This window comes from Cyprinus carpio, chromosome B14 (assembly GCF_018340385.1).
Source record: "Cyprinus carpio isolate SPL01 chromosome B14, ASM1834038v1, whole genome shotgun sequence".
Taxonomy (NCBI): Eukaryota; Metazoa; Chordata; class Actinopteri; order Cypriniformes; family Cyprinidae; genus Cyprinus; species Cyprinus carpio.
Genome location: NC_056610.1, coordinates 11,646,146 through 11,670,329, shown reverse-complemented (window position 1 = coordinate 11,670,329; position 24,184 = coordinate 11,646,146). Strand labels below are relative to the sequence as shown.

Here is a 24,184-nt window from a genome sequence, read left to right as displayed (position 1 = left end):
ACTTGTATGAGGGCAGTTCTCCAGAGAAAGAAAGATTTTATAATGACTTCCAGGATGTACTGTGACCAAGAAAAAGCTTTTTTAATGGTTTATTCAGTCATCTCTGTATTATTAACAATTATGTTGTCATCCTATATGCATCATGTGGGGAAAAAAAGATTTGTTTACCCTGAGGCAACACAATGCAATGGAGGGTTAACTCACTTTCTTTTTTCAATACTCGTCAACACTCTCCAAACCCTGTTTGTCCTTTGGGATTTTCTCTTTGATTCTCTGCTCTGATCCTGCAGCTCTGCTTCTCACAACATGTTAAGAAACCAGGGCGTTAATAGAAAGAACACCATAGTAGACACCCTCCATTCTTCAGGAGGGAACAGCAGAGCACTTGCTATTTACAGCACGTTCACCATCATCTGATTGATGGTGGAGATGTCGGAGAGACGCCAGCTCTTCGTCCAGTTCACCGACGTTGGGCCGCTTCTGTGGAGAGAGTGAATAATTATGACAGGTTGAAAGCTTAGGCATGAATGCGTTATGCTGACTCTGCAGTTGCCCTTCTCTTGTCTCTGTCTCTCTTTGTCTGTCGTCTTCTCTCCCATTCTGAGCTTCAGACAGGTAGCCCTTATCTTTGATGAGCACAGGAAACTCTAATAATAATGCAGAATGTTGTACCTGTATGAATAGAAGCAGTCTTTGTGTCTGCCGTTATCTGTTTTGCCACTACTGAACATATTCTTCTGGATATGCAGAACTCTTACAGTGCCTTTTTGTAGTTATATTTTGATTTTAATTTTGCATGATTATTTTCTACCCTCCCTCTAGCTTCATTAAAATGTCTGGTGCACATTGCAGCTTTTGAGGCGTTTACATAACACCATTTTCATCTAAAACAGAAAACGTTTTATGCATTTTGGCCACAACAACAGCATTTTGGGGGTGTGAAAATGCTAACTTTTGAAAAAAGATTTACCATTATCGTCTACGTGCAAACTACATAAACGTGAATTTGTGTGAACGGTGACATTGTGCATGTGTATTATGTATTCAGGTTGGCCTGGCATGCGTTTTTAGTTGCTTTCATGGATCTATTTGGACGGGGATCATTTTGACAATGTTGTCGTCTGTATGCAAAACTTTTCAAAAACGCAAGTACATCGTTGTTGTAGTAGATGGTCTGACAGCTGACCAGATTTTTCTTGACTTTTATGTTAAATTTTTTTATGGATAGGTTTATCTGAATTAGATGTTTCACAACCATTGACTGCTATGCGGGGGGAAAGCATTGAAAACATCAAATATTATCTAATTGGTTGGTATTTTGCGTTCAGTGTGGACAGACAAAAGTCTCTGTGTAAGACTTGATGACCATGTTTGGCCTCTTTAGGAGTTTAAAAATTGGTAAAAGTTTGTAGTTGGTAAGATTTTTAAAAAATTAATAAATAAATAAATAGTCTCTTATGCTCACCAAAGCTGCATTTATATGATCAAAACGTAAAAACAATATTTTGAAATATTACTAAAATGTAAAACATATTTTAATACATTAATACACTTTAAATGTGAATAATATTAAAAGTATATATATTTATTCTTATGATGGTAAAGTTGAATTTTCAGAATTATTCCAGTGTTAAGTCTCACACAATCTTTTAGAAATTAGTTTAATATGCTGATTTGCTGCTCAAGTAAATTTTCTTGTTATTATCAAAGTTGATAGTTGATAGACAGTTAAAAAATAAAAATTTGTAATTTGAATTTTTTTTTGGAGGAAACCGTTATACATTTTCCCAGGATTCTGTAATGAATAGAAAGTAATATTATTATATTATATTATATTATAAATGTATAAATTATAAATGTCTTTGTTGTCTTTTTTGATCAATTGAATGTATTAATATCTTTTAGAAAAGGAAAATCCTCTTTTCTGTGATACATCCCTGATACGCAGGAGTCAGTGGCGCTCATGAGAGATCTTTCAGAAACTCAGAGATCTTTCAGAAACATCTCTTTCTTAGAATAATTCAGTTGTGCAGTTGCTCCAGGGCCTCACAGCGATCACAGACTCATCCTGATGTGAGGCTCCCAACTTAAACTCGTCATTCTTAACTGGCTGGAACATGGAACTGTAATTATATCTGATATTTCAAAGAGATTATAAATCACTTTGACTCTGCTTAATGAAGCCTATTAGGCAAACACTTGCAGAATTAGCATTCTGAATTGCCGACTATTAGTATAGTGGATACTAATATACAAAGTACAGACATTGTGTAAACAGACGTGATGCTATTTGGTCAATTTCAAAGTCACAGTTATTGTCCCCTGCCTTAGTCTACCAAATTGCTAGATCTCCACTACGTTTAAAATGCAGAAACTGAAGTATGCATGCAAATGAATTGCACTGTGGATAATGTTAGCCCAGCTGTTTAGCTATTACTGAATACTGCATATTTTGAGAAATTTGTCATCCAGACATACTAAGTGGCATATGCACATTTCATTATGTTTACTGCACACATTTCTATTTCCAAACTTGAGTGGTCTGATAAAATGCTGAGTGCAGCATCACTGACAGATGGAGGACACACAGTGCTCTTTACACTGACAGAACAGCAAATTTATCTTTGTAGTGGATCTTCCAAATTTTAACTGTTTAAATTGTTTTAGAATCGAGAGAATCTGGCCTCCATTTCTCAAAGCCTGCATCTCTAAAAGAACATTTCAAGTCAGGAGGGCATGTACAGTTCATGACATGATTTTTAGATTAGATTTTTTTATGGTGCTTTTCAATGCTGGGGTGTTCTGTGTGGACGCCAGACTGATGCTATGTGATTGCTAAGATGTTTCCCTTACAATGACGTAACACACATCACAACTACTGTAGTACAATGCTTTGTTGAAATTAACTAGCAATTTGCAATTTGCGACTGTTTTTTAAACCGTAGAAAAGCAATTGCACCTCTGTTGTTTGAAATACATTGGTTCAATAATATATCACTGAAGTACAGTCATTGTACAGTCGTTTTGGTAGTGACATAAATTTTGTGTTTTGCAAAGTTTGCTGCTTCAATATTTGTAGATTATTTTTCCATATGTTTTTATGGTTTACTGAAAAACAGTGATAAGCATATCATAAGTTTTAAAGACTTTAATTGGCAAAAAAATATAATGAGTCAATATTTACAGTGTTGACCCTTGTTCTTCATAACCTCTGCAATTCGTTCTAGCGTGCTGGTTAGCTTCATGGGCCAAATCATTACTGATGGCGATCCATTCTTGCCTTATTAGTTCTCTGAGTTGATCACAATTTGTGGGCTTCTCTATGGGATTGAGAACCGGAGAGTTGCCTGACCACGGATCCAAAATTTCAAAGTAATGATCTTCGAGCCACTTCTTTATCACTCTTGATTTGTGACATGGTACTCCATCATGCTGGAAAATGCATGTATCGTCACCAAATTGCTCATGGATCGTTGGAAAAAAATCGCTGTTCCAGGACGTTTTGATACCATTCTTTATTCATGGCAGTGTTTTTGGGCAGAATTATGAGAGAGCCCACTCTCTTGGTTGAAAAGCAGCCCCACACATGGATGGTCTCGGGATGCTTCACTGTTGGCTCAACACAGGACTCATGGTAGCATTCACCTTTTCTTCTCCGAACAATCAATTTTCCAGATGTCCCAAACAGGGAGCTTCATCAGAGAAAGTAACTTTGCACCAGTCTTCTGCTGTCCAATCCTTGTACTTCCTGCAGAATTTCAGTCTGTCCTTGACATTTTTCTTGGAGAGAAGAGGCTTCTTTGCTGCTCTGCTTGACACCAGGCCGTTGTCCAAAAGTCATTATGACTGTCGGATTATTATAGTTTATTGATATGAAACAACAGTAAGCCCTTCATTTTTAATCATGTTTATATGCAGTATTTAATTGGTGTACACTTCACTCCTGTATACAGGTGGTACCTTCAGTCAGTTCAACATGAAATCTGATATTCCATTCCTGAGATCCATCCGTCAATGTGAATCTAAGACTTCTGTGGCTTTTTTAATCATCCGCCAAACAGAACTTGTCAGTCAGATTGCTTAGAAAAAGAACAGCACAGCTAAAATATCTGCATGGTTTGAGGTATAATTCATGTCAGTAGAACAAACGATGCATGATAAGATGTGCACCAAAGTTTAATGCTCAAGGTTAGGAGTTCACTCAAATCCAGTAATTACAACCAAAAGGGTTTAAAATGGATTAAAATGGTTGTAACAGTTCGTAGAACGGAAAGGAGGCGGGAACTGGCGAACATTTAAAGACTTTAATAATAAAATAAACAAACACAAAATAAAAGTAAAGTAGCAGCCGCTCACGGATGACTGGCGCACACAAAACACACAAAATATTGTCCTCGCTCTGCTCCCACGGCTCTCGGCTCCGCCCCACTCGTCACAATAGTGTTTAACCTCATTATAGGATTAGTGTTTTAAAAATCCACTTCTGTGAATTATAGAAATGAGCAAAATGTCACTGTCTCAATAATAGAACAGGAGGAAGCTGCAAACACAGCAGAGAAGACATCAACTGCACTACACACTGACCGTCCAGCGGTCTGAATTTGATAAATGTCTTTGTCTTCATTGAATGCTTTCCATTGTGCCTGCACATTACTGAAGCATAGTAAAATAACTCACAGCGGCTGTTGTTTGCTCCCCTGCCTCGAGTTGGAAGGGCTTTCCCCCTCCGTTTGATGTGTTACTTGCACACATTTCATTAAGAGCCCGAGTGCTCAGTTCTTTTTCATGAGTTCATGTTTATTAAAGCCATACACTGAGGCACAGAGGCTTTACAGCAAAATAAATTGAGGTAGGCTGCAGCTGGGTCTTGATTTACCATTCGCCTATTTTCTAGGAAAGACCTCATGGACGTTTTGATTAATCCACAAAGATGAACTACTTCCACGCTCAGACAAAATGAAGCAAGTCAGTTCCCTTGGCGGCTATCATGATACCGTACCCAGTCAGCTATTCCACTAAAGCTTCTATTTCTTGAATGGGGAAGCACTGAAATTTCCAAAAATGCCAAATCACTAACAAAATTTGACAAAGTGATTGCAGATTTTCCTCATCTCAGCTCAAATCAAGCTAAAATAACTGTATTTTACTGGTCAGTTGAGCTAATGCACACACAGTGCCTTTGTCAATAAGGTAATTGGCCATTTCAGCTGAATGTTGAGTTTTCCTTTACTATTATTGCCATATTGAACAGTGTGACTCCTATTCATTTTCAGTCAGTTTCTTACTGCTTATATCGTTCCTGAGATGATATATAGAAAGGCTGATTTTGTCTGTACACAAAGCTGAGCACTTAAGAGTGTAGTTCACACCAAAATGTTTTAAAAAAAGTATTATAAAAGTATCATAAATCATGATTTGTATGAGAAAGAGGCTTTTATGAGAGATTTTTGTGCTCAGCCCAACCCTCAGCTGTGTGTTTTACAAAAGGAATAGAGGTATCTGATTTATTAACAAACTGTTAATTTGAATTCAGAAGGTTTAGAACATAATTAATGAGTCATAATGATCACCGTTGAGATGCTTTTATGATGTTTTTTTTTTTTTTTTTAGTTTGAAAGCTTGTGATTGCATAGAAAAGTACAACCAGTGCAATTCTTCAAACTTTTGTTTCACAGGAGGGTATGACTCAAATGGGTGAGGGTGTGTAAGTGTAAGCTATCCCTTTAAATATTATGTAACTTTTTTTTATTATTATTATTATTATTATTATTATTATTAATAACATAATTTACATGTAAAATTACATTCTGATGTTTTGTTGGAGTGAGTGTTGGAAACTAAAATATGTGTTTATAGTGTTTGTTTCCTATACCATTTTTTTTATTTACTAGTATTTTACTTTTTTTGTTTATTCCATTCCATTGCATTTCTTTTTTTTTTTTTTTTGGAACGTGACTTGTACACTGATGCAAAGTGTGTGTGTGTGTGTGTGTGTGTGTGTGTGTGTGTGTGTGTGTGTGTTTTTCTCTCAACAATGCAATTTTAAAAAGTATTTTGTATTTAAGTTTTTTGAAAAATACTGTATCACTCTTTTGTTAAACATCTGTGAAGAAAATCAAAATCTCTCAGAACATAAGCAATGCATGGCATCTAGCATGCCTGGGCCTGTCAGAGGTGTTGTGGCTGTAGATTGCAGTTCTATAGATCTTGCTGATGGTGGATGTACTTGGCTTTCTATATAGGGATCTTCTTACATCATGTGTCTGGGGAAATGGTAATAAGTGTAGGGTTGCCATAACGGTGTGATTGCATCATTCATAGCACTGGCTGATGAAGGATTTTCCATAGCAAGCTGAATTATTACTCAAATGTAAGGTCTGTTTATTTTTCTGGACTCTTTCTTAGCAGTTTGCTTTGATAGTTTTAATGTGTGTGCAATTTCACCCTGGGTGGGCAGAGAATCGGTGCATTATGATTTTTTTCTCTCTATTCATTTACAAGGGCTCCTGCCCTGTCGCATTTCCCCTTTCTCTGCATCTCAATTTCCCACTGACTTGTTCACCTGTTCTTTGAGGTCGTGCCCAGTGCCTGCACTTTATGTATACAGGCTGTGGGATTTTAGCGTCATGCTGATGCTGAACACCTTTGATCTCTTGGACTGACCCCAGAAAGAAAGGCGTATGCTTTTGAAATACTGCATTCTGCCAGCATTCTCATGATCAGCAGCTCAGAACATTTCCCATTTTGTTACGACCTCCGAACAAAAAACTCAAACCTTACAGCATGAAAGTACAGGATAATATTCTGGAGATTTCATGGCTGTTAGAGAGAGGAGAGTTTCAGCATATAATACAATTTTAAAAAGGATTCTTCGCTGATGGATGCCATGCATGTAATTTGTGTAAAATGAATTTCTGTTTCAAATATGTATGTGCTATATATATATATAGTCTGCTGAAGCTATAGATAGCTTTTTTTGTATTAAATGGGATGGCTTTGGCTGTATGCCCATTGAAAGACAAGATCTGGTAGAGAAGCCTCTCATTCAGAAGTGGCACCATGTGGATATAAATGCCACAGAAAATAGGTACTAAAACTAGCAGCAATAGGCTATGTTGCCTGAATCTCTCAGGGGGCCGTGAGTCATGTGACGTGAGGAGATATAATTCAGAAAACCTCCTTGTTGGAATGGAAATTGCTACATCTCTGGGTCAGTGTCCAGTTTACAGAGGGTTTGACAATGTTGATTAGTGTGTTCACTAGACTATTGTATATTTTTCTGTTTTTCTCTCTTCCATTGTTTTTTAACAATCTTTTTAAATTTTCTTGCATAATAGATTACCGTTCAAAATATATATATTTTTGAAAGTTGCTTGCCAAGGCTTATCAGCCACGCCACAAGGATGCGCTGTTTCTATGTGTATTTAGCTTTGTTTTGGAAAAAAAATCAAATTTGCCGTGGATGATACAGAAGAGCACATGCAGCATACGGTGATATGGAGAGACACAGAGGAGACTGCTGACAAGGCGGTGATAGTGGAGTCATTATTTTTGTTTTTTTCGCTTACAAAAGTGTTCCCGTCGCTTCATTTAAACCAGATTGCATGTCTGATGGCAGATGGAGTATTCTGATGACGACTTTTTTTGTTTTCTTTTTCTGGACACTGTTATTTACTTGGCAGTCTATGGGACAGTCACAGGCCTCCCGGTTTTCTTCCAAAATATCTTAAATTGTGTTCCGAAGATGAACAGGGCTTTTATGGGTTTGGAACGACATGGAGGTAAGTGATTAATGACAAAATTTTCATTTTGGGGTGGAGTATCCCTTTAAGTTAAGGGAACGTGGTCTTTCACCTTGTTTAATCAACAAAACACTTAGAGGTGGGGTAAAGGTGGGGTGGGTCTACATGATGTGGAGGAGAGAGCGTTCAGTGCACAGGACAGACATTAGCTGATTGAATGAAAGATAGAGATGACGGATAAGAAACAAAAGAGGAAAATGTCTGCAGAACAAGAAGGCTTATCGGATCAGCTTTCCAGCACTGGAGGGAACTCAAGGAGCGGAAGGCCTGCGATTGGACGCAGAGGTTGCTTTGTTTCTTCTCGATAGGTGTGTAACACCGTGTTTGCGTCGCAACAGCTAAAGTCTGTCTAGTACAGTGGACGCGACAAAGCGACAGTTGAAAATCATTTGAAATTTGTGTCAATACGTCATTAATGGAACGCAGCAGCAGTTTTCTTTTGGGGATTTGTCTTGTCATGCCGCGCAGCATCCAGTGTAGACCATAGATATGTACTGTATATTTATGGTGTAGACAGCATCACTGACTATAATGAGTCATTATTTGAAGTTAACATGCCGTGTTGAATGGGTTTTTGCGTATGTAAACTTTTGTAATTGTCTGGTGAAGTAAAAAGACCACATTTAAGGTGACTAACAACCAGCCAACCTGAAATGTATGTCGAACTTTACAAATGGAGCGAATTTCAAATGGCATTTATAGTCTCGTTTATAGACACTTCGGAAGAGGAGTCGTCATTCTGAATAAAAATTAACAACTGAATAATTTCACAAGGCCGTTCAAAGCGTCTCAGCCAGTTCCCTAGATAGAGAACCAGTATGTCGTGCACACAAGTTCCTGCAATGGGGAAGGCTGTGGCTCAGTAAACACTGGGATATTTGATCAATCAATTTGTAAAACGTCATCATTGGTATTTATCAACAACAGGCGGTACCATTATATTTTGATATTATTTGTATGCTATTTAAGGTAACCCTATAATATGAAATGTATATGTTCTATTACAAATCCAGTCAGTATCAATGCTCCCTGTTGTGCAATGGATTGTGGAATGGATTTGTGCCAAAAAATGGTTGCTGAAACAGAAAACTTCTGTTTTATCACAAATTTAATTAATTGATATTGATAAATGGTAAATGATTTAAAAGGCATCATTTCATTTTTTGAACTTAAAATGTACTTTTCTTTTTCCATCAGGATGTGGCCAAAGGTTTCATTGGTGCTTTGTCATCATTGCAAGATTTCAGATGCAACCCAGTCAGTTATTCCAAAGCACCAGACACTGGCTCGTGACCAGACCGCTCCACTGCAACTACATACTGTGTGTACTTTCAAGACTAGGAGTTTATTGTTTTAATTCCAGATAATATGTGTAGATGTTTAGAGTTTTTACTACAATTATAATGTGCTTTATTGATTTCAGTGGCATCTACGCTAATATTAGTCTGTTTCTTTCTTATTACGGGGTGAATGTAGCCACCTAGATCCAGTCTGTATCCAGATCAGATGGTCACTTCAGTCACCTGGATCCAGTCCGTATCAAGCACAGTTGGTGGATCAGCACCTAGAAATAATATTTACAGTCACCTGGATCCAGGAGTTGTAGGGATCACAGCGATATCAGCACAGATTGGTTGGGGGGATCAGATCAGATGGTCACTTCAGTCACCTGGATCCAGTCCGTATCAAGCACAGTTGGTGGATCAGCACCTAGAAACAACCTCTACAGCCCTTAGCTGTCAGTCGTGACATGACAACGGGAACCAGACAAGTCCTTGCCGCTGCCGCCTCTGGCTTGCTTATTTGGGGACGCTTATCTGATTGCACAGACACTATTGGAAAAGATCTGAACTGGATGATGACATCACTGAATCACCAATAAACTGACTAACTGGAAAAATGACTTGTTATTGTCCTCTTGCATTATTGACAAACTAGTTTGCTGTTTGACTCTGTAAAGCTGCTTTGACATAATCAGTATTGTATAAAGCGCTATATAAATAAAGGTGACTAGACTTGATTTTTTATTATTTTATAAAGTGGTTTAATTTTTTTTTTTTTTTTTTTTTTTACTTCTGCCTCATTTTAAAGATGTAATTGTGGACAGTAGTAATACGTGTAAATGTTTGTTTGCCGACATTTTGTTAAATTTTAAATTGTGTATCCCTCTAGCTAAATATCTGTGGTGTCTAGCCTGGTATTTGGGAAGCCTAATTCCCACTTGCACACCTACATGCATCTAAGCTCGGAGAACAGAGAAACACATGCCCAGTTATTGGCAGCTCTGTCAAATTGATCTGGTATTGAAGCTTTGTAATTAAACTTTCTTTCATGTGGGAAGTTTGGATCCCACGGCCCAGAATTACTCCACCTCCAGAAACCACCTACACACCTTTAGCTCAATCTGCCTCTCCTTCCCTCCCCTGTTTTTCTCCACTCTTCTTGCAGCACAAACACAAAATCCTAAGAGATTGGGAGAGAGTTATTACTAATAAATGTGGACAAAAATAATGAATTTTTTATGAAATGCAATTTTTGTGCTGTGGTAAAGCTTAGCAAATTCAACTGTTTGGTTTAAGGCAACATTTTAATTCTGCTGATCTTTTTTTAAAAGCGCAACCTCTGAATCACTATTGTATGTTATTTAAAGGTGACGTTTTGATTTCACACAGGGAAATAAGGGGCATTTATGTCAGCCAAGCAAGTACAAGGCAATATTAGGTTTTTCTTTTTATTTGATTTCTTTTTTATTGCTTTCTCTTCTGTCTCCCCCAAGCTGGGTTGGTGTCAATCTCCAAGTGTACTAGGAATACTATTTATTTTTATTTTTTTCCCTCAACCAATGGATCCTTTTAAATTGAGTGGCTTTGAAGGTGTACTGCTGGTATTTCTGAAGCTCTTCTTCCAACTCCTATATATTTTGATGAAATAGTTATATTGTCATTCATGTTTAAGTTGTGCGTTTTACAATCCGCAAATTTGTCGGAATATCATGAAAATGTTTTTCAAAGAGTTAACCAGTGGTTGATAACATGTTCTGGGCATTTTAAGCATGTTGCTATGCAGTTGCTGCTGCATATTTGTTTATTATGTTTTTAAGGTTTTTTTTTTTTTTTTTTTTTTTTTTTTAGCATATTTCTATGCACCTGCTAGGGTGTTTTGTATGCTAGCTAGGTGGTATGTTTAAACTATAACTTTAAAGGGATAGTCCACCCAAAAATTAAAATTCTGTCATTTACGTACCCTAATGACGTTCCAAACCTGTAAGACTTTCTTTCATTTTCAGAACACAAATGAAGATATTTTTAATCTGAAAGATTTCTGTCCCTTTTATTCACATATTGATCAGTAAACATCAACAGTACTTACTTGACGTGCTAGAACATACCTCATTGGTTTTTACTGAAGCTCAGATGTACTGCGTAACATAAAAATGAACCTCATTGGTTCTGACACGTCAAGCATGCTTGAGTTTCCATTTGCAATAAGTAATGTGTGCGTTGATCAATGTAAATATGCGAATAATAGCCTGCTCATCATAAAACACGACCAAGTCTGTTAAGAAAATTTGGACTAAACTGCTGAACTTATATGGATTAGTTTTATGAACTTTTTGAAGCATGAAAGTGGTAGTTGTGTAGACTGTCAGTGGAGGGACAGAAATCTTTCAGATTTCATTAAATACATCTACATTTGCGTTTAGAAGATGATCAAAAGTCTTACGCGTTTGGAACCACATGAGGGTGAGAAATGATGACAGAACCCATTTTTGGGTGAACTATCCCTTTAAGTATTTTGATGTTTGTAAACACCACTATTCATTCGTAAATCAATCTTCTTACATTATTTATGACATTTGAGATGTATTTCTTGCAATCACGCAGTCAGATTACTATCATGCACACTGTATCAGCTTCATGAACACCCAGGTAAACACAACAAGATGCTTGTCACTTGAAGCAGTTTTTACATTCATGACATAAGGATTGCTAATGGCACGGAGTGGGAAGGAAGTTTTCCCATCACTCGCTCACACCTTTTCCTTCCTTCTCCCCAGCATCCCTCTCTTTAAGTCCCTCAGCCGCTCGCAGGCCAGATGGCCCAGTCATCTGCGCTTTCTTCTCTATTACATATTAATGTGTTTGTCTCTATTCTGTTTCCTGTGTCATCTCTAATACCTCCTTGGATTTCCATCAGTGGATGTCAGGTGGATCAAAGGCAACACATGCATAAGAAGTTGCAGGGTGGAGACACATGCTGAGGTAGACTTCAAAAGACACAGGAGTACCTTAAGCTCTTTGCCCTGACTTACATCACAGGCAGGTTAAGAACCGGACGATCAGTGCCCAGATCAGAATCAAAGGAATTCTGCATAATATGATAGCCATACTAGAGTATTTCAGGTTAATATCACCCCTCTTGATGAAATCCAGGTCCTATTTAAAACCAAAATCAAATGGGAAAAAAGAATAATATCTGCATAAAGAAAATGAAGCCTATTTTAAGATCATTAAGATTTTTGTGGTGTGACATTTAAGCATATTTCTTTGCACAAATTTCAAGCAGATAATAATTATTTGTTAAAAATCTAAAATGTTCTAAAATATTTGTCTTGGTATTTTGGAGTTCAATTAGTTACAGACAGTTTTTGTAAGATTAGCTCATATTATTACCTGAAACCCCCTAAAATGATTCTGTAGTGCATGAAAGAATGTGTGTGAAATATTGCCGTTGTTTCATCATCTTTTTAATAATCGCTCTTTCCCATAATTGTCTTTTTTTAATAACCTCTACACTTTGCAATCAATGAGCAATAAGGATACAGCAACAATAAAGAGCTGTTATGGAACACCACCAAAGATGAGTTCATTAAATTGAGTTAACGGGGGAAGCGTTTTGTGACACAGAAATAAAGATAATTTGTGGTGACATGTTCTCTGTTTCTGATGTCAACCCCCTGGTATGCTTATCTGAGCTAAAACTGTCGTGTCATAAACAAATGTTATTTAATTCAGCCATGCTGGTCATGACATTTTTATCTCATTTAGCACATTTAGCACTTCTGTGCTAAGATGTCTTACTGCATGAAGATACTGTAAATTAAATTCAATGACATAACTCTCAAAGGCGAAGTAGAATTTGTGCCGACTACATACTGTGAAGTACTTTCTTGTATTTTTCTTAAAGATTATTATTTTATTTTTTTTCAAAGTAAGGTTATTACAGATTATTCAAGGCTATCTCAAGACCAATTCGTATGTATTTTATGAGGTGGCTAATTCGTACGAATTTGTACAAGCTCACTCGCACAATTTTGTACGATTTATCTAGAGCCCAGTGATGGGTAGGTTTAGGGGCTGGGCTAGGGGTAGGCCATTCGTACGAATTTATACAAATTGGGGAACTCGTAAAATACGTACAATTTAGCAAAAATCTTAAAAATTCATACGAGTGAGTTCATATGAATTAGCCACCTTATAAAATGTGTACGAATTGCCATGAGATCAAGTTGGATTATTGGATTATGCTTTACAAGAAAATAGAATTTTAGTTTTTCTACTTCAGAATTTCACAGTTAATTCAAAGAATTACTTACTGTTTCTTTGTAAGTGTTTGTGAAATTTGCTAGCAAATTCTGAATGAAAATTGTTTCTGTATTAATTTTTCTCAGTGTATATTTGTCTCACACCTCATTACTTACACTTAATATCACAAATGGTGTCTTGAAAGGTTATTTGGCTTTATTTATTTATTTATTTTTTTTTTTTTAAATATTTAAACCCAGACTTGTGTAAAACATTGTAACTTTAAAAATGCCACTGCAATATTATTGCTGTTTATTTGTAATATAGGAATGTAATGTAAAATCAAACACATTGTAATGTTGTGATATGATATCCCATGCATTTTCTCTGTATAATGCACATAATTAGCAGAAAGTAGTAGGCCATCTGGATATTTCATGCATTCAAACAATTTGCATTCTATACACAGTATACATGCTGCAGAAGGTAGCATTTATTATTTAGATAATATTCCAAACATATCCAAGGAGTTGGTGGGTGGAAAATATGTAAATGACATGAAGTGGGAAGTGAATGTACTATAGGCAAAGACAAAAATGGGGTTAGAGGTCAGAGGTCATGCTAGCTGCTAAGTCCTTTAGTTTGTTTGACGGACTATAGGGATTCTGGGCTGAATATGATAATATAATATGATATAATATAGTATAGTATAATATAATATAATATAATTACAGTTTTATTTTATTTAATTATTTACATAAATACATTTTAAATTATTGGCAGGTATGCTTATGCTTAGGTATGCTTCATTTGTCTTGTACGCCAGACCATCCTTATCAAGGATTTCCAAATTTTCAAATCAGTAAAAATGTGTCACATTTGAATATTCACATTTAAATATGCAAAGATATTCATGCGGAATTCACACCTGCGAAAAGCCCACCGTGCCGCAAGGAATCAGTGAACAAGAGCACACTGAGACTTGAAGCAACCTGGAAACACAAACCGTGTCTTCACTGAAAAAAACATTGCGGGCGGAATACAAAATGCATGCAGATTATTTGATCTGTTTTCACAACCTCCGTCGGAGTTCATTTTTAAAGATGTTTAGGAATATGCAAATATGTAATTGCGTATTCTCTTAGAACAGTTTGTGCTGCCTTCATTCTCAGCTGTTGTTTGGATCAGAGCAAGAACATTGTAGACAAAATGAGACGTGCAAGTCTCACTCAAATAAATAAGAAAAAAAAGTCCTCTTAATGCTGGAGAATGAAGAATTTCAAGCATTGGTGTTTCACATTAATTTTTTTTTCTCCTGAAACCAAGGCACTGTAATCACATCTGGAAAAAGGTACTCATTAATCAATAAATCTTAATTATCATAGTAGCTTCAAATGAACCACAAAAAGTCTTTTCGAGCTTCCTTCTCAAATGTTGCGTCACTCATTAGGAGTTAGGAAATCTGTCAGTAAATAGTTCTTGATTAGGCGGCATCGACAGGTGTCAAATAGCACAAATAAGACATGAAATGCTAATAAACCCAACTCAGTTGATGAACATTTCTTTATTAAAACATTCTGGAAAGAGTTGAACACTTGCTCAGGCAGATATAAGAAATAATGAGTGAATAGAAATGAGATTTTGATTGGATTGGGTTTTCGGCTACTTAAAACGTCTCACTCAATATCTTGCATGAACGGCTCTAGGAATACACTAAATTAAATGGTTAAAAACATTTCTGGACATACTCCTCAGGGGATCTCATGCATCTGTGGGTGTTACAGCCCAAGTCATAATGAACCATGACTTCAGCTAATAACCTTATCAAGCCCATCTTTCTGAACACAGCTGATGAAGCAACAAACCTCCTGTAATCCTTGCTGACCACTAATTAATCCCCATGGTGGGAGGTTTATGGGTAGTGAGGGAGCAGGTTTACAGCCATAAAGGTTCCAAATCAAGACCAGACCTCCTGACCTCCAGATGGGCTGGACTGCATGCCAATTAAGGAGCCTGCAGTAAACATTAAGTAATGGTTTGTTTTTCTTCCATGGCTGTTCACATCAAGCTTATATTACCTGAGATTGGTTTCGCTAACGATGCCTGTGCAATACCCACCGACCTCTGCGATTACACAGCCCAAACATTTGATTGATTTCTGTATCTATCTGTATGTAGCACAGGAGCTTGTTTTCAGGGCTAGAGATCGGCCTCATCGCACACCAGGGCCATAATAATGATTTCTGATATAGAGAGCACAGAGTTTAGTTTTGTGTCGTCTAGAAAAGTAAAATGCCATCACAACACATTATTATTATAATTTTTTTGTTGTTGTGGTTTTCAGTTTATGTTTTTGAAGTCATCTACAATATATGTTAGTGTCAAAATAAACTTATAATAGATTATTAAACTTACAACATTTTTCACATTTTTACACAATTTATTAACGGATAGTGGACCCAGAAATGAAAATTCTGCTATCATTAATTCATTTAATCATTTACATTTAGTCATTTTGCAGATGCTTTTATCCAAAGCGACTTACAGTTGGGGGATACATAAGCGATTCTTCTTAAAGAGGCAGACAGGAAGTGCTTGTAATACCAAGTTTTAGACATTGTTCAAATAAGTACAAGCTAGAGAGAGAAAGAATAAATAAAGAGAAAGACAATTTTTTTTTTTTATTTTTTTTTTTAAAATGAAGTCAAGTAGCTTCGAAAGAGATGAGTTTTCAGCTGTCGCTTGAAAATTTTCAGGGATTCCGCATTCTGGATAGGGGTGGGAAGACCATTCCACCAGCCAGGAATGGTGAATGAGAATGTTCTGGAAAGTGATTTTGAGCCTCTCTGTGATGGTACCATGAGGCGTCACTCACTAGCAGATCTCAGACTTCTGGAGGGGATGTAGATTTGAAATAGTGAGTGGACGTAGGCGGGTGCTGAGCCTGTGGCTGTTCTATATGCAAGAATTAATGTCTTGAACTTGATGCGAGCTGCAACCGGTAGCCAGTGCAAGGAGATAAAGAGAGGTGTAACATGGGCTCTTTTGGGCTCGTTGAAGACCAGTCGTGCTGCTGCATTCTGAATCATTTGTAGTTGTTTGATTGTGCTTGATGGAAGTCCAGCCAGGAAGAGCATTGCAGTAGTACAGTCTAGAAATGACAAGGGCCTGGACAAGAAGTTGTGCAGCATGCTCCGTTAGAAAGGGTCTGATCTTTCTGATGTTGTGCAATGCAAACCTGTAAGATTTATTCATCCTCATACAGTTCAAAACCTTTTTCCTTCTGTAGAATATTTTGAAGAATGTTGGTAAGCAAACAATTTTGGGTCCCACTGAATTCCATAGTATGGACAAAAATACTATGGAAGTCAATGGGACCCGAAACGTTACCATCATTCTTCAAACTATCTTCTTTGATGACAAAATTAAAATTATGGTGCCATCAGAATGTGTTCAAACAGCTGGTAAAACCATCACAAGTAATCCACATGAATCCAGTCCATCAACTGACATCGTGTGAAGCAAAAAGCTTCGTGTTTGTAAGAAACAAATCAATTATTAAGATGTTTTTAACTTCAAACCATTACTTCCGTCCATAATATACATAATATCATGAGAGAAATATACATCAAGCACCATTTACAAGTGAAAACAGTTCTAACCAAATATGTGGGTGCATTTTGATGTGAGAGGATGACAGGGATGGACTTTTTCAGGAGGAAGTGTTATTATAGATTCACATTTTGGCCAGAAGTGACTGTACAAAGTTAAAATGCCTTGATGGAAATGTTTCTTACAAACATGCAGATTTTCACTTAAGATGTTAATTGATGGACTGGAGTTGTGTGGATTATTGTGATGTTTTTATCAGCAGTTTGGACTCTCATTCTGACGGCACCCATTCACTGCAGATCATCCAAGCGATGTAATGCTACTTTTTTTGAAGTCTGTTATTATGTGGGTATATATATGTGTTTGGTTTGTTGAGGTTTTTTGGATTTTCAGCACATTTTCATTGTTGGGTGAGCTATTCCTTTAAAGCACAAGATTCCAATATGTCCAGCCCCAAATTTCAGTGCAAAATGTCAAACGTTTCTTGAGGTCTTTAAAGGTAATGTGTTGAACAACCAATTTCTAGAGTTGAACTCGGGGCAGTATGTAAGACAGCTCAACAATGAACTTGTCCTCTCAGTAGGGTGACTTCAATGATCCTGACTTTGTCATGGATTTGTACATTCTTTCGGATAAAATCCACTTCTCTGTTTTCCCTGTTAGTAACAGCAGGGACCGTTTCTCAGCCTATTATTACACAGCCTCCCTGATAAAAAGACCTGTGGCGAAATCACCCAAGGCAGCGCTATTTCGGTCATGATTATTCACTGTCAGTTCTGTGTCATGTTCCCACTTGGGATGCGTGTTGTTCACAGTATAAGTCTGTTGTCAAGTTTTATGTTCCAGACATTTGGCATTAGGAAGTTTTCTTGTATTATTTTAGTAGAGTGGCATTTGTATTTACACCTCCTACTGTTGATGTGTGGGTATCCAATGCATTTTAACTTTTATAAAAGTGATCATTCTACTTTTTACTTGACTCTTGAAACTGACGTTTTAAAAAAGTGAGTGTGATACTTTTTACTACAACCTTAGGGTTAGGAGTCAAACTCTCTGAACCACACCCCGGAGCCAGAGCCATTTACGGCGCCCGGGGAGCAGTTGGGGGCCATGATTTTCCCCATTTTTAGAGACCGAACCCACAACTTTTTTTCAAATTTAAAACTTTTTTTTTTTTCTAGGCCATGATTTCCCCCTTTTTAATTTTATTTTTTTTTTTTTTTACTTTACTTTACTTTACTTAATTCTTAAGTGAAAAACTTTTTTCCAGTGGATCAGAATTGGTTTACTGGCAGTGCTCATGTTTTTGACCTTGTTCCTTCAATGCAACAGAGAAATAGTGTTTGGTTCTGGGATTAATGTATCAGAAATATAAAAAACAGAACGTAATTCTGTTTAGCACATGCATATGTAATTCTGTTTTTTACATGTATAAATTAAATGCCATTTTCTGAATATTTGTTTCATCAGAATTTCAGCATGGTCCCATTTCATGTATTTATTTTTTGTTTATTTATCTACATACTATTTTATTAACCACTTTTTAGTTACAGTACATTTTTTTAGACGTTTTTCCCAAAGCGATTTATTGCACTCAAGGTTTGCTTTTTTATCAGTTTACACATTCCATGATGATGATAATAAAAACTCATAAATGCAATACTGCTAAAAGAATTGTGCTTTACAAAGTTATATTAGGAACAGTGCATATTTATGGTATTATGGCCCTAGAAATCTAGGGCCTGAAGTGAGAAAATAGAATCTCTTAAAGGTTCAGCGGTGACCTTTTCAAATGAAGTGATGAAAAATAGGCTGAAATTTTCATATGCAAATGGCACTTGAGATTGTTTAGAGATTTCCTGTTTGTTTTGTATGAAGGGACTTGTGAACATCTTGTAAGGAAGGTTTGGTAGATCTTTCACATAGTTAATGATCTGATGTCAAAGTGACTTTGCAAAGTGGCACAATCTCAAAATATATGAATATTCACCAGCTAATATATCCACTAAGAATCTAATCAAGTGCACTGTGTGAAATCAAATACTTTTCTCTTTTACACTGGGCAGAGCTTTTATTCTTTGTGTTTACAAGTCTTTAAGGGAAGATAACTCACTTCACATGAAGCCATTACATCTAATAAATGGCTACCAATATGTCACCCTTAAGTATGTTTATGTAAACTGAAACAAAAGTGAGAATTAGCCCTTTAGCATTTGGGTTGCCTTTTGAGATGCTAAATTTAGGAGAGTAGTTCAGCGGGATTTTTTTTTTATTCATCAGGCCATTCGTGTGTGAAAGCCCCTACCTGTCTCCCCCGGATTTTTTACAGTAATGTTATAGAGCCTGACGCATACTGAAGTCTAACTCTGCATGATTAAGTCAAAAGCCACCAGCTTCCCTCTTGAGAAGCACACAGCTGCCTGTCCGTATACATTCTGAGCGAAGTGACCACTCAACAAATCCACACTTTCTATTTCTTCTATTTCTTTTCCACAGGATCAAAACTAATTTAGTGGTAGTGCTTGTGTTTATGTGGGAGATCTATTTACAGAATGACAAGCTGCGCAAATCCACATTCATTATCAGCGTAGATTTGCGCAGCTTGTCAGTTAACAACAGTTCTGTGTAGTAACAGCTGCTCTATGTGAAATCAAGCACCTGATGGAATTTACCGCTGATTAGAGAACCGGCTTTACTGACGAGATGCGCATTAATTATCGGCCGATATTTATCGTGCACCCCTTGTAAATTATACAAGAAATATTACAGAAACATACTGTAGCTCTTACTTCTGTTTAGCGTGTACATGTGGAATTTTAAAATCAAGTTTTTCTTTAGAATATCAGCTATGTTTCCTTTACCAGCATTACATTTAATCTTATTCTTAGTCTTAGTCTATTAATATATATTTGAATATATTTTATTTTAAAATATATTAATCTATGTTTAATGCTGAACAGGGTTGTTCTATATTCCTCTTACAAATCCAAATGCATTGAGACTTAGAATCTCATTTTGGCCTCTGTTGTTGCTTTATTAATGAAGACCATGGGGAAAAAAAAAAAACAGAAAACAAATAAATCTGAAGAAAAACAAAGAAAACCAAATGCAACACATAATTGTCTGTTGCTGCTGCTTACTTAAAAATATCATTGTTTAATGAGAGTCTTTGGTATAAGAGCCAAATTAGGCTGAATCAGTGAATCCCAGAAGATCCATGTTTGTGTTTCCAGTGTGAACACATTTACATTCTTATATTTTATTGGTTTGAGCACCATGGACAGCCCTCTGAAGTCTGTGTCTTATTTGTTTGTATCACAAATGCATGTGGTACATTTTAAGGTTGTAATAGAATAATTAACAAATTCTGAGTGATCTACTGTTGTTCTTAAACGGCTTATCTGAAGTTATGTATATAGATTTGATTCTTGTAGGAACAAATCAAGCCATGTTCATTAGATCCGGCTGAGGTTTGTTAAATCACTGCTCATGTGTTACAATAATACTCTGTAGATAGATTTTGAGTAATTTAATTTAGATTCCTTTTTTGTTTAAATTTGCTTTAGAACAAGAGAATAGGACAAATAGGACATACAGAGAAACAGTACAACATAGGAGAAAATGTGCTGTAAATACAAAACAAATCTGACAATAAGCAAACAAGCTAAGCCAAAACAAGAGCACAAACAGTGAAATTAAATTTACATGTAATTATGTGCAGTGTTGGTGTGAGGTTGTTGAGGAATATGAGTTGTACACCTCTCTCTCTGTCTATATATATATATATAGACAGAGAGAGAGGTGTACAACTATATATATATATATATATATATCCCTTTCATTAAGGACAGATTTAATTTAGATACTGATTAAATTGTTTATTAAAATCTGTGGAGTTTTAGAGGTTGCAATACAGACTGGTCAATTTGCAAAAACAATAAATGCAATTATCCCACTTTGTACTTCCAGTATGACAGCAATATCCATTCAGTCTTAGTAAATTACAATGGATTATAGAGATTTATATGCTCAGTAATACTTTTTTTTAATTTTTTTTTTTATTTGCCTGTAAATTCAAGGTGGTGGTAGTTAAGCTCCTTTTTTCATGGAAAGAGTTGACATTCCTTGCTTTACTAAAATAAAAGAATCTGTATCTCTTTTATGTTTCCCACCTGCTAAATTATGCCTGCTCCTGAGAAGATGCATCATTTGTTTTTATTATAATCCTGTTTTTTGGCAAGTGTTGGCCAGGCAGAAACAATGAGGGTTGATTGCGAGGGTGTTTTGCTTCTTATTTAGAGTCTTTGTGTTGGGCTTACATGGGTTTCTTTTTTTTTTTTTGAAGAATAACTGCTGCTTATCCCCTCTAAGTAAACCACACTTGCTGCTTTGTTTGGAGGCCACACATCAAGACCTCCACACTGGCAAAATCTAGTCGTTGTTGTAGAGTCTGTTCTGTACGCAGCTTGAATACTGATATCAACCCAGGTTCAGGAAGTGTTAAAGGGCAGCTCTCAAAGGAACATCCAGCACAAAAATTGCTTTTTGTCCAGAAAGGCCACTGGGTAGTACAGACAAACAAACAAACAAAAATATTTATAAACTTCCCTTAAGGCCCAAACAAACTCTTGGGAACCACAGTGTAGCTACAAATTAAAAATCTAAATATTAAAATCATGTATTTTTTGTAGTTTATTTCTTTTTTTGCTACCAATATGCCATCTCCACATGATATGACTTGATTATTTGCTTGCTTATGGGATAAAATAAGGTATACTAATGTGATTTTGCATTTGGAATCATAATAGTGTGCTAGGGCATTGCTATACAGTTGCTAAGGGGTGTTTTTTTTCTGCTTTATTGTACGTCAGATGAGAAATTATTTAATGCATGCCTCAGTAACAATTTCCATTTGAACATCAGGGTATAATGAATTACAACTACTTGGTAGACACAGTCCATTAAATAAGAAGATTAATGGTCAGGCATGAGCCTCAATTTAGCCAGACCTTCCTTTCTAACATAATTTAGCATTTTCAGTAACACCCTGTCTACACCAGACACGACCGTTACCACACCGCAACAGCTAAAATCTGTCTACACTGGACTAACTACACTGACACTGCTTGCAGAATATCTTTTGATGCTGCAACGGTCCTGATATGACATCATGCTCTACAGCATATTTTAAAAAAACTTAAATTCAACACATAACAAATAATAATACATGTAAAATGTAAATACATACAACTTACTCCTATTTCCTGCAGCGCTGAGGTTTAAATTTATGTTCTTTTAATTTAGCTTCGAGGTTATGCTGTTACCTATGGATCTGCTGTTGGTCACATGGTTTCATGTGATGCCATTTTGCAGGTCAGAGTTCACCAAACTTTTGCATTTGCATGCAAATGAATGGAAGTCAATGGAACGAAAAATGCAGTGTGACCACCCCTTTAAAGGGGACATAACACACACAGCTTCGCTCAATCTCATGTTAATCTTGAGTACCTATAGAGTAGTACTACATGCTAAATATCTCCAAAGAGTCTTTAGTTTTATCATATTTATAAAAGAAGTATTACAATTTTCCCTGAAAACAGTCGAGCTCCTTGGGGAATGCCATGGGCGGAGCTAAAGAGTCAGGAGCACTTGCGTGTCAGTTGCCAACTAAACAGAAATTTGATGCAGGTTTACCTACCGTCTGCGCTTCTGAATCATGACTGGGATCTTTTATCGCTGGGACCGCTCCATCTTTCAGTATCAAACAATGTGCAAATCCAGTGTCGAACTGGGCCTTGTCTATAAAACAATTGTCACCAAAATTTCATCAGGGATGCTTGAAAAAAACTTCAAAACCTATATGAACCCGGAAGGTTTGTATTTGACACAGAAATACTCACGTCCAAATCGTTTTTTGAAACTTGTATGAGAATCCAACTCTTTACCAGTGTAAATAACTCAGAATGCATAAAATAGTATTAGACCCCCCTACTTGCGATTTCAGTTGCGTCAGTACAGTACCTGCATCACGATTTACAAGTAAAGTTTTAGCACCAAACTTTCAGAATGAGTCACTTCCATGAGCAGGCGTCCTTTGCAGCAAACACATCTAGCATATAAGCTACTGCTCTGACACACAGTGTTCTATGATAATTGTGGTGCATGTTTTTAATTTATTATTAGAGACAATAATTACAGTTATACACCTGGATGTTCCTCCTTGAGTGGTCATTAACACATGCCATAAGCACTAGAGCTGTGCGTGGTATATAGGTAATTATATCTATAACACACTTAAAATAACCCTGTCTGTGTTCTGTTAGATGTGCTCACTGTCCTCTGATGAGCCTAATGAGATGTTAGCGTTGCTTAACAACAGACGAATGGATGAAAGAACCCGTACCTGACAGGAATTCAATGCGGAAAGCTGATGTGAGGTCAGTGGTGCATCAGGCTTCAGACCTGTAGATGTTCCATATGAAGCTGTAATGAATCCAGCAGGTTTGTTTCTGCATGAAGCAGCATCTCGTATTCTAAACAAGATTTCACAAGACTATCACAGCTCACTGTATTGCATCTGTGATATCTGATGTTAATTCTCACTCCCACCATCTGAATTACTGATGCACATCCTACCCAGATGGCCAGCTCTCAGTACTGGATTATAAGCATTGGCATGGATGCAGTGAAGCCATGGAAGATTGCACTGAAAAGATGTAGTGCTTTCAGACTGTAGATAATGGAATGCAATGGCCACAAAAAGCGTCTGGATGCTTAACCACTTAAAACACTTAAGCCACACTTAAAAATGTATAATTTCCTTTGCATTATACATTGCTGGCCAAAAGTTTGGAATAATTACGACTTTGTGATTATTTAATCAAAAACACAGTAGAAACTAATATAGTGCAATATTATTTGAATATAAACATATTTAACCATTTTGTATATATTTTAATATATAATTGCTCATGTATAATAAATATATTATGTATACATAATATATAATATAATTGTTTAATATATAATAAATTATGTGATTTATTCCTGTGATGCGAAGCTGAATTTTCAGCATCATTGCTCTTCAGTGTCATATAGTCCTTCAGAATTCATTCTAATATGATGATCTGGTGTTCAGTTATTATCTGTTATTATTGGTGCTCAGTTGTTATAATTGAGCAGAGATTTAATTATTATAAAATTGGTTATAATAATTATTATAATAATGATTCTTATTATGATCAA

At 36.3% G+C, this 24,184-nt stretch overlaps 1 long non-coding RNA gene across 1 annotated transcript; it reads right to left on the bottom strand.

Moving 5' to 3' along the window:
- Positions 1 to 350: 350 nt before the first annotated feature.
- Positions 351 to 23,524, bottom strand: LOC122139618. The gene is made up of 3 exons (XR_006156424.1): positions 23,343 to 23,524; positions 22,638 to 22,738; positions 351 to 480 (listed from the first exon to the last, which is right to left on the bottom strand). It is a non-coding gene; the product is annotated as an uncharacterized LOC122139618 (long non-coding RNA).
- Between the last annotated feature and the right edge of the window lie 660 nt (positions 23,525 to 24,184).